General features: G+C 38.2%; 1 protein-coding gene across 1 annotated transcript in view; it reads right to left on the bottom strand.

The window, feature by feature from the left end:
- Positions 1 to 14,652, bottom strand: part of MYO7A (myosin VIIA) — a 1,588,820-nt gene that overhangs the window by 840,663 nt on the left and 733,505 nt on the right. The window lies entirely within an intron of this gene.

Below are 14,652 nucleotides of genomic sequence, written 5' to 3'. Positions count from 1 at the left end.
GGAAAACAAATTGAAGTTAAACTTAGCTTTAATATGTTTAATCTGCGATGACATATTTAAATTTAGGCTTAGGGTAACTCCTACTCATTAAAATTATCAGACACTGTCAACAGTTTGGTTATTGTAGGACAGAGGGATAAGGAGAGATGGCAGGTTATTTATTATTAAGCGGTACCAAAAAAAACAATGCTCTGATGTTTGTGGTATCCAAAGTGAGCTGCTTATTAACCAACCACTAATTATGCAGTGTTATTTTGTAGTTGAGGGCTGGGACACAGAACGCTAGTTCATCAGCATAGAAAACAGGACTGGTTATTGTTAGGTGAATGGGTAGCAAATTTATCAATATATATAAAAGAAGTATATGGACTAAGACTGATACTAGAAAAAAAAAAATGAATGTATGATGATGATGATGATGGTGTTATTTATTTTAGCTAAAGTTTGTTTTGTTTTTTAGGAGGAAACTAGACAAATGAAGAAGACCCAAAGTAAAAGTAGGGACATGCAAGTGGAATGAATTTATAGTTGAATCAAAATTGAGCTTTGATAAAAAAAATCAAAGGCAACATAGTGTTGTTATGGTTTGCATCGGTCAGTGTTGTGCTGGTTAGAGTACGGACAGTGGTTTGGACAATTCTGCCTTTTATGAAGCCACTATTGCATGATGTTAATATCTTATACAGGCAAATAAAGTCAGAAAGTTGGTTGTATTCAGGTTTTTTGAGCAACTTTCCTAGGTAAAATAGAGGAGAGATATGATGGAAGTCTACGGTATTACCAGGTCTAGCACATTTGGGAATGGATGTGACAATGAAATTTTTCTAAATAAGTGTGAATGTTAGTTGCATAAGAGACAGAGGTTAAACAGATAAGGCCACCATATATTCTTAAACAGACAAGGAAAAGACCATTGAAGACAGGATAGCCAAGATCAGATAGAGAATTCATTTGAATTTCAGTGTCTTTCTGAAAGATCTTTTTTTAGGTAAAAGGATAGCAAGCAGGACTGAATGTGTGGGGAGGTACGTAGGACTTACTAATATATAGCTTGCACATGTTTTGCCATAATCTGTGGTAAAGTAATCAGAGCTAAAGGAGTGACATATGCTGATTGATTTGGGGAAAAAAAGGCATAAGTTTCATTCATTTCTAAAATTGATTAACTTCTTTCCAGGAGTTTATGGGATTTGAGAAGACTGAGGTTTGTTTGTTATGTGATATGTTTTTGCATATTTAGTTGTCCTTTTTGCTTGTTTACACAGTTTGGTAATTCAAATGATCAAGTGGAGACCATGTTTGTTTCTATTTTGTATGTTGTGTGTGTGCATGTGTGTGTGTGTGTGTGTGTGTGTGTGTGTGTGTGTGTGTGTGTGTGTGTGTGTGTATATATATATATATATATATATATATATATATATATATATATATATATATATATATATATATATATATATATATATATATATTTTTTTTTTTTACATATATATATATAGAGAGAGAGAGAGAGAGGTTTTTTTTTTGCTTTTTGCTTGTGAGAAGGATAGAGTTCAGTTGACATGTACTGTATGAGGTAAAACTAGTTTTGGATGTTCAATAAGGCCATTAGTTAGCAAGGAGGCAGCTTCATTTACATTATTGATGTTACAGTACCTCAACCAGTTGCTGATGTTAATGGCACTTTATACAATCTTTAGGATGTCAGAGGTACTGTTTTGGACATGGTGCAGCATCTTGGCTTTCTTACTGAGTATAAAGGAAATGGTGCAGTGGTCTCTTATGTGAAGGTGGATTTTATTTCTGTGGGCTGGTTTATAAAAAGTGGGCGCTGAGGTATATTGTTCGTTGAAATACTAAGTCTTGTTGGTTCTCCTCTTAGTTATGAAGGATTTATGTCAGTAAAGAAGCTGTTCAGGTCATGTTTGGAATTTCATAGGTAGTTATACAGTTTTCAAGTATAAGGACAAACTTCTTTGTCCGGATGTGATTAAAGATGGTTTGAGGTCGGCTAATAAATGCTATTTGGGAGACTGGGGGTAGTGTCTGGTTGCTACCATCACTGTCTTATTTTTAGCCAAGTAGGGGTCTACTGTATGACAGATGGGACAACATTCATCTATGTGAGATAAGGTGACTATGACTGTATGATTAAGACAGGGGAAAAAAGTATGTCCTATAGAATACAGTGACTACCAATATGGGCCCCATGTCTGTTGCAGCATATGATGCTATAGTTTGGAAAGTACACATACGAGGAAGTGATGTGAGTGTTTCGGCAGCTTTCAATTAGAGCATATATGTCAATGTTATTTTGTGGTAGCCATAGCTGAATAGTTAAATAGGGTTGAATTTGTTGTTCCTGCTGCAGAGTTAAGAATTTAATCTTGTAATTACTGCATGATAATAAGCAATATGCTGAGGGGAGGGGTCCTGAGTTGGTTTGGCTATCTCCAGAGACTAACAGATAGAGGATAGAACGTTTTCTTTTAGGGTGGTGTTTTGAGATGCGAGATACATGTTTAGTAGTGGCCAGAAGTGCTCTTAGCATTTGTTTTAATTTGAAGAGTGTGATAGATGGTGTGTTTTAAATTTGAGTGGTATAATGGGTGATGCCATGCTGATATAGGGGCTTATCTAGGGTTGTTTAAAGAACTTTGTGTAGGAACCATGAGAACGTTATCCTTTATCAGTAACATAGTATGCAGAAAAGGTGAGTATCGGAGAAGGATATGCATAGATAAGTTGTATTTGTCTGAGATGTCATTCTTAGACTAATGTTTTATTTTGTATTATGCCTCCTCTGGAGCTCACCAGACAAGAAAGTATCCATGATGCATAACATTGCTAACACTATCCTACATTCATCTGACTTCCTTCTTCTTGTGTGCCCTATGGAATGTGGTGAGACCAGTGATGGCTGCATTCTAGAACTATCTGCCAACGGCCATATCTCTGTGCTGACTGACAGCCTCCCAACATGCCGGCTTCCTAGAGATACTGTACAAGTCAGTCCATATTAATCCCAAACCACACACACCCAGCCCACATGCTCTTGGATCTTGACATATGTCTAGGGAACACATTGTCTCCCTCTTCACACACTTGGCTCACTAATAATACCCCACGAATACTACAGTGAAACAACCATTTCAATCTCCTGCATCTCACCCATTATTTCTGCCCTTCCTATTTCTCTAAAAAAAGACATTTATTGCACTGTTTCCAAACTAGTTGCCTTAGTTGTAATGATCTCACGTCGTCACAATCCAAATGCCTACAACTATTACCCCATTTCCGTTGCATGTACTGGTCTCCTACTTACTCATTAATGGGAATCAAGATTACAGCCTTCCAGCTTTGGTCTGTCTCACACTACTATATTATTTCTAAGCATGTTGGGGGAACCTCCATATCTTCTGGTGTAACCAGCTTGATTCTTAAAATCTTACTGCTACACCCCTGTGTTATTATTTATTAGGTAATTTATAAGCAAGCATATTGTCATTTGAAACTGCTGTCCAAACTTACTCTGTTTCATCATTGATAATGAGAAGTGATGCTCTAATACTACTGATTCATGGCTTACTGATCTCAGTTCTGCACCTTACTTATAACACTGTCCTGCTATTTCATTAGATAATTCACTAGGAACACTCAGCTCCCCTGTTATATACACCCCCCCTACAAAAAGTGTATTCTATCTGGCTGCATGGCCTCACTTCTGCCTCATTCCTGATTTCTCCAGCCTGCATCTTTTTCTCATCTAATTAACAAACTTTATTAAAATCTTCCTCTAGCTCTCACAACTATGTCCTCTAAAGAGTCTTTTGCACCTTATGATATGAATTTTTGGGCCTGAAGTAGTTCACAATGGATTTATTCTACAGGCTCTCCAGTGTTCCTTTCAGTCTTTTTCTTCAAGCTGTTGTCTTCCATCTCTCACTTCTATTCCTTTTTACTTTTTTGTTTCTAAACAGTTTCCAGACTAAAACCCAGTCTAAGACACCTCACTCCTCTTTTTCTTCTTCCTGAATTTATCTCACATTTTTATGGACCCCCCCCCCCCTTCTACTCACCTTATTTTTATAATCAGAGCAGTGATATCATGTATATACTGAATAATATAGCTTACAATTATAATTATTCTGCTGTGCCAGAATATTGGAAGATTGACCAGATAACTAGGAATGAACTGTTAGGTAAACATGTAAATTGTGAAAAAAGTTTATAAAACAACCAACATCTCAATAAAAAGGATACATTTACTTTGTGACAAAATATAATCTTTTATCTTTTTAAAGTAGTTGATTTGTCTGTAGTTGCAAGTCTGGAAGTTTCTGCTTCATTACTGATTTCTCCAGCTCATTACAAGATGTTAATGAGCTATTTCCTGTGGGGCAGGGTTTGATTCCCTCAGGCTTCATCTGCCTATTGTGTGACCTCGAGCAAGTCATTTAACCAGACAGTGCTCTGAATTAGGATCCTTAATGGTCTCCCGAGCAGACCAGTAACTATGGACCTAATCTTCACGAGGACTAAAGTTCTGAATTGTTAATGAGCTACTTCCTGTGCCAAGAGTACAGGGTTTTAATGGTTCCACCTTCATTTCCCTACTATGTAACCTTGCACCACTCACTTATCCAGACAGTGTCTTGGGGTAATTGAGAACTTTGGCTAGGCTCCTTAATACTCTCCTGGACTGCATGCCTAGTAATTGTTTAGGAGCCCATGGACCTATTAAGTGAACAAGAACTGGAAATGTCATTTTTGAGATACATTCCTTATTTCACGTTGCACAGCCATCCTTTGATATTATATAAAAAGTTAGTTTTTTTTTTTTTTTTTTAGTTCACACTCATTTTATTAAATGTCTCCTGAGAATGAGAGAAGTGCTTTAGAAGGATAGGCACAAAAAAAGTTAAAATAAATTAACTGTACCAATCAGAAATTAAACAAGTCTCTAAATTTAAGAAAAAAAACATAACTTCCACTACATGTCAAGAAGAGCAGCACCTTTGCCACCTTCAAAGTTATCCTAGATAATAGGGTGCAAAGCCTAAAATTCTTCCCTGGTATCTGGTCTATATTGTATCACCCTTCTTGAGGCTAGAAGAACTTCTGAATTTGAGTTATTGGCTAATAATGTCCACAGACCTTTTTATATTGACTTGTACTAGCACAAATGTCTAAAGGTAATAACTCAAAAGTATTGTTAATTATGAACTGTTGTCATGTAATGTTTTTTTCAGTGAAAAACTGTTTGCAAATACATTGTAAATAATGTAGTGTGTATCCCATAGTGTACATTGGAACGAAACTGAATAGCAACTTTGTAACACTGTGTTAGTATATGATTATATTGTAATGCTTAGTAAAATTAAAGCCAATTGTTGCATTTTTGGTATTGTATTGCCTTTAGTCCAGGTCATGGCCAAAAAGGGTCCTTGGACCAGTCCACCTACCCAGTAAAAATAATTAAATAAATAAATAGGTGACATAGTAAATCAACTAACATGAATAACCATGTAGTATTTTCTGTGTTTGTGAATATGTGGCACCAATTTTGACAATGTGCGGTGTCTGCATGTCTTTCCTGTGGTCGTGTGGGTTTCCTCCTAGTGCTCCGGTTTCCTCCCACATCCCAAAGACATGCTGTAGGTAGATTGGACACTCTCAATTGGCCCTAGGTGTGAGTATGTGTGTGTGTGTGTGTGTGTGTGTGTGTGTGTGTGTGTGTGTGTGTGTGTGTGTGTGTGTGTGTGTGTGTGTGTGTGTGTGTGTGTGCGTGTGTACGTGTGTGTGTGCCTTCTGTGGAAGGTTGGGATCCAGGCTGGCAACTCGGCACTGTAAAACTCCACTGCCAATCGTTCTGTGGACCGTTGTTCCGCTGTGGTGATCCCTAACCAGGATAAACTGAATGGAGATGATGAATGGCTATAGTTTTTCTGTAACACTGAGGGTATTGTTTATGCAATGCCATGTTAGAAATAGTACAATATTTAAGTTAAGGATGCAAGAGCATGGCAGGGATATAAGACATAATAACCTTATGAGTCCTGCAGCTGCCCATTTTAATTAAGTACATTTTGTATTTCAAAGTCACAATTTTGGAATAAGCTAAAGAGTATAACAGAGGAGGAAGATCAGCTAAAGATACCTTGGTATTTAAATAAAAGATATATATTCTTAAATTTGGCACCTTAAAAAATTAAATGCAACTGAAAGTACGTAATTCACTACTTTTTAAATTGTTAATATATTGTGTATTTTTACTGGCAATTTTCAGGATTTCTTCCTGATTATCAAGTACTGTTCTGATAAATCAAGAATCATTAAATCAATTTTATTGATTTCACATTTGATTGTAAATAGAATTATTTAAAACAGTGAAATCATGTAACAGTGAGGACAGTATAGTTCTGCAAGTAAACTTAACTCAGTAGTAGATATTGTTATAGATAACTGTTGTATCCTAAGCTATTTCTGTCATATCCTGCAAAGGATACGAAAGACCAACCAGCTTATCAAAGCTAAAGGGCATCTTCCACACAATCTAACTGCTGGAGCTCTATCTGAGCTCCATGTAAAAAGCATTTAGAGCATCAAAAGCTTCATAGCTTTCTTACCCCAGAAGGGAGGCAATAACCATGAAAGGAGAATGCTAGGAAATGTAAAACAAGGGTAACTATACATACAAAGGTGTATATACATCCACACCCTGGCAGCAAAAAAAAAAAAAACAAAAAAAAACAACTAAAGAAGCAATGCATTAGAATGATTCCACTTTGAATCATCGAAAGCTTGAAACATCGAAATTCTGATCATCGAGACCAGAACAACGAGTTTCAAACCACTGAAGATTCAAAGGGAATGTAAAAAAAAGAAAAAACTCTAAAAACTATTTTATGCAGGGGGGCTTCAACCCCCTGCACCCCCCACCCCCACCCCAACTTTAATATACCAACTCCGAGATTGCACTACAGTGGGGTAAAGGGAAATCTCAGTTTTAGCACTATATGCAGAAGTGCTAAACAGGAGATTTCCTGTACCCTGTCTGCAGTGCCATCACAGAGATGGCACATTCACAGACACAGTGTGCAGGGCACCTTGCTGCCCTGCAGAAACACTAGCTTTTCCCTTTTTTACTAACCTTTTTCTTCCCCTTGACAACATCGATGTTCTAAACACTCGATGATATGGCCTCGATCATATGAATTTCGATGTTTTATAATTTTGGTGTTTTCAAATGGAACCATTAGAACACATAGTGGTGTGTTAAGTTCACTTACACATTTGCACTGTGTTCGACATTAGATCACTGTTGCAGTAGCATAAGCTAGTTGTTTAGATTATCACAGTTTATACACCAAAAAGGGAGCAGGAAGTAAATTAAAAACCCAGAATCCCCTTGAAGACAGGCCTAGCAAAGAATGCTTTGAACCTAGAAAGGAACGTAATTTATAATGCTTTGCAAAAGTATGCACAGTGGTCCAAGCTGCTGTCCGTAGAATACTTCTAGAGTCCACCAAAAACGTACAGAAGAAGCAAAGCCTTTATGGAATGGGCCCTAACCCTGACAGGAAGTAGCTTGTTATTGTAACAATAGTAAAAAAAAAAAAAAAAAGCATGAGACAACCATCTAAAAATAAACTGTTTCAGCATTGGTTGTCATTTTCTTTTTCCTTCATAGCAGACAAATAGCTATTTGCCTTTCCTGAAGAATTAAGTTTTGTCTAAGTAGTAACAGAACTGCTGGTAGAAATCCAGAGTGTGAAAAATCATTTCTCCCTTGTTCCTTGGTTCAGGGAAGAAGACAGGAAGATTAATAGTCTGGTTTAAGGTAAACTCTAAAACCACTTCAGGTATAAAAGAAGGGGTACTCTATTAGTGAAGTACCTCGCACCCAGGTCTACGCAGAAGTGGGCGTATCTGTAATGATTGACAGGGAAAAGGGGCATGGAAGTGGCTGGTGACTGACAGATATGCAGATTTCCGTGTGACATCATGCAATACATTGGTTACAGATGCAACCATCTTGCACAAACTTCGAGAAATTTTACTCTGTGCGCATCGCACTTCAGACTAATGTGTTTTACTTTGAATAGTTCCACTCTTGGTTTGTACCAACTTTCAACTCGCTTCTATAGCTAAACCATCTGTGCTTAAAAACAAAACTCTCACCAACTAAAGGACAAGGCTCACGTAATGCCTTAATCTAGCTAGGCTGCTGGGGGTCTTTATAAATATATCAACCTCAAAACAGCAATCCAAAAAAGGAAATTACTCTGCAAGCATACAGCAAAAATTGATGTCAGCATGACAGCCATGTATGCATGTGAGAATATCTACATCACTATCTATATACAGAGAAAATGTTATACAACCCTGATCTCAGTAGCCAGATCCATGGAGTGCTTTCAACGCAATGCACACTCAGGTTCTGGGTACCGTTATCACTGATCAGGTGAAAAGTTGATTTACATACTGTAAAGTAACACAATTACATAACTGTAGGTCACGTGGGAGAAGAGGCGAGTACCCACAGCTTTAGTGTTACAGTGTACAGGTGGTGCTTGTTACGTGGCACAAACACTGCTAACATCTTAAGCGTTCACATCGTATCAGAACAGACAAAATACTGCTTCAAGTGAATTCTGCTGGAGTAACCGTGGACCACACCCCACATGCCTTCAAACTAATTACTACAACCAGACAGGTAGTTCTATATTCTTAAAAGGAGCCATAACCTTCTCAACTTCCAAAATCCACCTTAAACTTACAAACTCTTCCTTGCCAGTCCATACAGCATTTCTATTCAAAACTTACAGGGTCCTTTTAATAATTTTGCTTCTGGAAAAGTACAAATAATTAGTGCCAGCAACCTCAAGACACAAGCCAAAAATAACCACATTTAAAAGAATGCAAACCAATTACCAGTGCAACCAGTTCAGCAAGTATGTCTGAGTAAAGGCATATACCATTAGAACAAATCTAAGCAACCCACACAGCCGACTTAAATAGCTACAAAGTGGATAGCTAACCGATCCACTGATTGTGGTCCCTTGTATATAGAGAGTAGTTAATTCCTGTTGCTCAGAGTTAGTCTACCTTTTAATTTTATGGATGGGGTTTTTAACAGGCTTGTTAGTTTACTTGGATACTGCAACCATTTTCTTATTTTTGCTCTGAAAGAGATCAATATTCATGCCGGCACATGCATCAGTATTTACTAGATTTACCACACCATCAGGAAATCTTGGGGGAAAGGTGAGGTTTGGGCAGGACTTGCTACTGCGCATTCTGCGAGGTACTTCACTAATAGATTACCAAAGAAGGATTAGTAAACCCCTGTCCTTCTGGAAAACGAGGTAGGGTTGACTCATTATAACAGCTTGTGACCCAAACACTCTCCCACCAGATGCCAGAGCAATGAGTAAAACAGTCTTCCATATTAATAACCTCAGTTCAGCTTGATCAGCTGGTTCAAATAAGAAAAGAGTAAGCTTTCAAGCACAAAGTTAGGATTCCAAGGAGGCAACAGTTTTCTATGTGGACAAATGTGCAGCACCCCTTTCAAAACCTGTTCAAATTGAGGATAGTTATAAGACCGGACTAGCAGAAATGGCTGAAACTGGACCTTGATACAGGAATAAGAAATGTCAGTGGACAGTAACTCACACAAATAATTAAGAACTAGAGGCAGCCAGGCCTGAACAGGATCCTGGTCCTTGGATTGACACTAATTAGATTATTTTTTTCCATTTACACATGGGATGTTCTAGTACTCGTTTTTTCTCTTCCACTGTGGGGTGGCAAGATTACCAGAGATGATTTAAGACTTACAATATGTTGCTCACTGCCAGCATCTCTCTGACATTTATGTGAGTCTTTCCTCCATGAGGAATTCACAGAGCTTGCACTTTCACCCCTTTGGAAGCCACTTTCTACATCATGTCTGATACAACTGTAGTGACAGACTGGAGAGACGTTAGAGGGGACAATGGCAGACCTGAACTGCAAGAGATCAGGTCTACCTACCAGATAATCTCCCTTTTTACAAATTCCAGAGCAGGGATCTGGAAAGATAAAGGGTGAAGATGCAGAGTCTAGACTGACCTGAAGCTAGACTGGATTTTCTTCACATGGAGTCTGGCCAGGGTACGAATGAGAATCATTGATGCCATGAACCCCAAAATCTTGAGAAATTTCCTTGCTGATGCCTGGCTTTGTTGAAAAAACACAGGAAGGCAGAATCTAGCAGACATCCTAGAAATACAATAATGAAAAAAGAAAAGGGTTGATTTTGAAAGTTGATTTGAAAATCCATACCGAGTAGAAGATTCTGAACAGTTGGAAAACACTCGCAATAGCTGGAAAAAAGTATATTCAAAGATAAGACAATTGTCCAAATATGGAAATGTAAATATCTTGATGTCAGTAATTACTTCAGCCAACCTATTTATTAATACCCTTGGAGCAGTGGAAAGTCCAATGGGTAAGACAGAGAACTAATAATGTAAGCCAGACACAGAATATCTTAAAAAATATGAATTGCTCAGAAATGGGAATGTGGTAATAAGCATCGTTTAAGCCTAGCTTTACCATAAAAGCCAGAGATGAGTGAATAGGTAAACAGGACTGAGGAGGAAATCATCTGAGTTCTTGACAAAAAGGTTTAGAAATGACCAGTCTAACACAGGTCTCAAGAATTCCTCCATATTTGGTCTCTGAAAAAGTATTCCTTGAATAAAAGCCTTTGCCTATTTGACAGGGAGGCAGTGGTTTACCATACAAGCATTTAATGCAGAATGGGAATTGGCAAGGAGAAGTTCAGTGGACATGGAGGAATCCCATGAAAGGAGTGAGAGAGTCCCATTGACAAGTGTCTCACTGCTGTATCACATTTAAGATGCATTTGTGTACCATAATCTGATGCCACAAAAGAAGATGAAGCTTTTGAGAGACGGAGAGGTTGCCAGGGTGAGTGTGGAAGTGCCTGAACAGGCAAATAGACATGCTGGCTGGCAGGAATGTTCTTGATTTTTAGAAGCTTTTCCTTTCTTTTCAAAGCCTTCTAGCCATTGCTTTTTAAACTTCTGTTAGGGGTTCCTTGCTGCTTAAACTGCTTTTTAAAAAAGGGAGCTGAGGAGGAAGGGAATTTTTTTATTTGTTTTAAAAGATGACATTGAAAGATATTAGTTACTCCTTCAATCAACTTTTCCCTTTCCCCCATACCTCCACTGCAGAAAGGCCAAACAGAACTTCCTTGTCTAAGGGAGAATTAAAAATTTCAATTTTAACTTCTTCGGGAAGGTTATGAGCATAAAGCCCAACCAATCATCTCATTAGTGACCCAGAAGCAGTAGCTCTGGAGGAAGAATCAGCAGTGACATCATAAGCGCACTTTTAAAATCTGCATAGTAACATGAGAAGCAGATGTTAAAGAGTCCTTTAAATGATTTTCAACTCAGAAGAAGGAAGGTTAACTATTACCTTTTGTATGTTTGCAAAGGATAAAATTATTGACTTTAACATTTGAGTTTGATAGTTTACAATTGTGAAAGTTAACCTAGCAGAAGAGTACAGTTTCATCCCAAACTTGTCAAAAGTTTTCCCATCCCTGTCAGAGGGAACTGAGTTAGCAGCAATAATCTGTTTAGCAGAAGCAGTTTTAGATAGAGAGACTACTCCAGAACCTGCTTTAGGTTTGAAAACAAATACTTATGAGACTGAAGAACCCTATCAGAGTTCCTGGGGCCAAAGGCTGATTATCAAGCAAACTAGCAGCAGAGTGAGAAAACCATTCTTCAGAACAGGAGGAACAGCTGCAGATTTAGGAATATCCATCTTATCATCATAATAATATAATCATGATACAATCTGTGAAATAGGAATTTCTTCTCCCACTGAAAAAAAACACTTTTATCTTAGATAAAGTCTCAGAAAAACTAACATCTTCTAAAGGCAAATCTAAAACCATACTTTCCTCATAATTAGACTCGTCAGATTTACAAGAAATTCCTGAATTACCACCATCCTCTAGAAATGCCTGCTCTTCTAACAATCCACATCAGAAAGCGAGGAAATTAATTTTTTTTTTATTTGCCTAAAGCAGTCGTAGGCAAAAGAGAAGGCAAACATGAGCATCTTAGCAAATCTCATGAAATCTTCCCTGTCCACAGAAATAGAAACAGGGGAAGGCAAGATTTTCATACTGTGTTCTCTGTTCCTGGGAAATGCCTTGGAAAATAACACGTTAGGTAAACCTCACAGATTCAGGGTCACTATCTTTGCTATATGAAAGACCCCTTCACCTGCCCTTTCCCCTGAGACCAGCAAGAGTGGTGCTCCCTTGCCCATCAAGGGCATCCCTACAGTCACAAAGGATATGGATATTCCCTGGTCCTTGGTGACTGTAGATGAATCACCAGAGGGACTGGAGGAAAAACATGTGTGGTCTGAGGAGCCAAGAGAAGCCCCAGCAGAGTCAGCCACCACAGGGTGAAGCAAATCAGCAGCCAGCCTGACATCCACAGACTCACTTAACAAGACTTGATATCCACAGACTCTCTTAACTACTTTATTCTTCTTGCAAACAGGGAAAGGTAAAACTGCAGAAACTAGCTGCTGCTCCACAGGTAAGCTGGTAATGAGACTTTGAAGGTGGAAAGCATAGCCTGCTTGAACGGGCAAAAGTAAAGTAGAGAACAAGTGATACTCCCACAAGCACAATATCCTGCCCCAAGAACACAAACCTACAAAACCTGTTAGAAAATTCTGTCCATAAACAGAATTTTTACACCAAATGTTCAAATAAGCATTTACACACAAATTCCTTTAGAAATGCAATAATAATCCATAAAAAACATTCAGTTTATTTGAAAACATCACATTTTGAGTCAGAAAAGCACATTTTCCTCAGAAAATAAATGTTAGTGGACATTTTCCCCAAGAGGTACTTATTTGTCCAGCCTTGTAGGATTACTGGCTGGCTGATAGTTCCACAGGGCCCACAGAAGGAGTGCATTTTGACAGTAATAAAGCCATAATTAAATATGTGCTCTGACTGACTTTATATTGGGGATCCCCTTGAGCTCTTGACAGAGTATGAGGAAAGCTCCCTCAAGCTTTGAAAGCAGGACGGTCACTGGGCAGGACTCAAATAGCTTATGCTACTGCAACAGCAATCTAAATGTTCAACATTCCCGCTTACTTAAGTCACTATTTCATTCAACTTTCGTCATTTGCAATCATGTCTCTCACATTAATTATGACATCAACTTATCTGCTGACTCACTCCTGAGCAGTCCTTCCTAGCCTTTTTACCTTTCTTGGTGCAAATGTATCATAATAACTGCAATCTGTTTTCATTTTCCATTTCCCATCTTAACTATTTCCTCAGCCCTCTCTTTCTTACATTTTTCTGTATTTTTTAAGAAGAGTTTACCATACTTACAGATGCTTCTGCAGCATCTATTTCACATTATACAAAGGATCTCTGTTTCCTTGTAGCTGCAGAAGTAAAAATCCTAGCACTGGCACAAACCAGCATTCTCAACAAATGTAGAGCTTCCTAAGTCATGCTATAATATAACATATGAAGATCATTTCCCAGCCCTTTTACTTGTGTTAATCTAGCTCAGATTTCCCCAGCACCTATGTTGGATGGTGCAGTGGTGCAGTGGTTTGCATCGTCTCCTCACAGCAAAAGGTTTTCCAGTTTGATTCTTGGCTAGGGTGCCTTCTGTGTGAAGTCTGCATGTCCTCCCTGCATTTGTATGGGTTTCCTCTGGGTGCTATGGTTTCCTCCCATATTACAAAGACATGCGTCTGGAGCATTTCTCCCTGGGCCTCTGCTGAAAATTGGCTCCCTGCATCTGTGTGGGTTTCTTCTGGGTGCTCTGGTTTCCTCCCATTTTACAAAGACATGCATCTGGAGTATTTTTCCCCAGGCCTCTGCTGAAAATTGGCTAATTCCAAGTTGGACGTTCCCAGTAAACAAATGTTAAATAAATAAATGCACAGTCCCATGAACTTTCTGAAGTTATGCAACCTCAGGATTTCCATGAGGAGCACCACACCAAAATACTTAAATGTGTTCCGCTATAATCAAAGCCTCCTAAGCTTATTATTTACTTCTTCATAAAGATATCTATTGCTTTTATTATCTAACTAATCCCACTGGCATGGAAAGTTATATATGTCCTTCCATACCATGCTAATGGGGAGAATGGTTTTATACAGCTTCTGAACAATGGGAGGTCGGTATAACAGTTAAGGTGTTTACCTTACAGATACAAAGTAAAGGGTTTGATTCTTACATTGAGCAATTGGCTAGGCTTAAAAAATGACCCACAAGGGCACTTAGCCTAGTGCTAACCTATGAAGCCAGCTAACTTCAGCCTATAATCCTATACCTGCCTGAAAGACCACCCTTTGTATTTTGGAGGAATTATAGCAATTTAATAACCCAATAATCCAGTAGCCATTATACATTATTATTATATAGTACTTAGTTATAAGACATTAGCTTGTGGCCCCAGTATAGGTCACACAGTAGTGTACTATTATGCATTTATAAGTCTTTAAGCAAATGTTTTATTCATTCAGCATGCTATATTGATTAACATCAATTAAACAAAAGCTAACACA

This window comes from Protopterus annectens, chromosome 5.part1, assembly GCF_019279795.1.
Source record: "Protopterus annectens isolate FY-2018-M chromosome 5.part1, PAN1.0, whole genome shotgun sequence".
Taxonomy (NCBI): domain Eukaryota; kingdom Metazoa; phylum Chordata; order Ceratodontiformes; family Protopteridae; genus Protopterus; species Protopterus annectens.
Note: the sequence above shows the minus strand (reverse complement) of the source record. Positions and strands in the feature narration are given on the sequence as shown.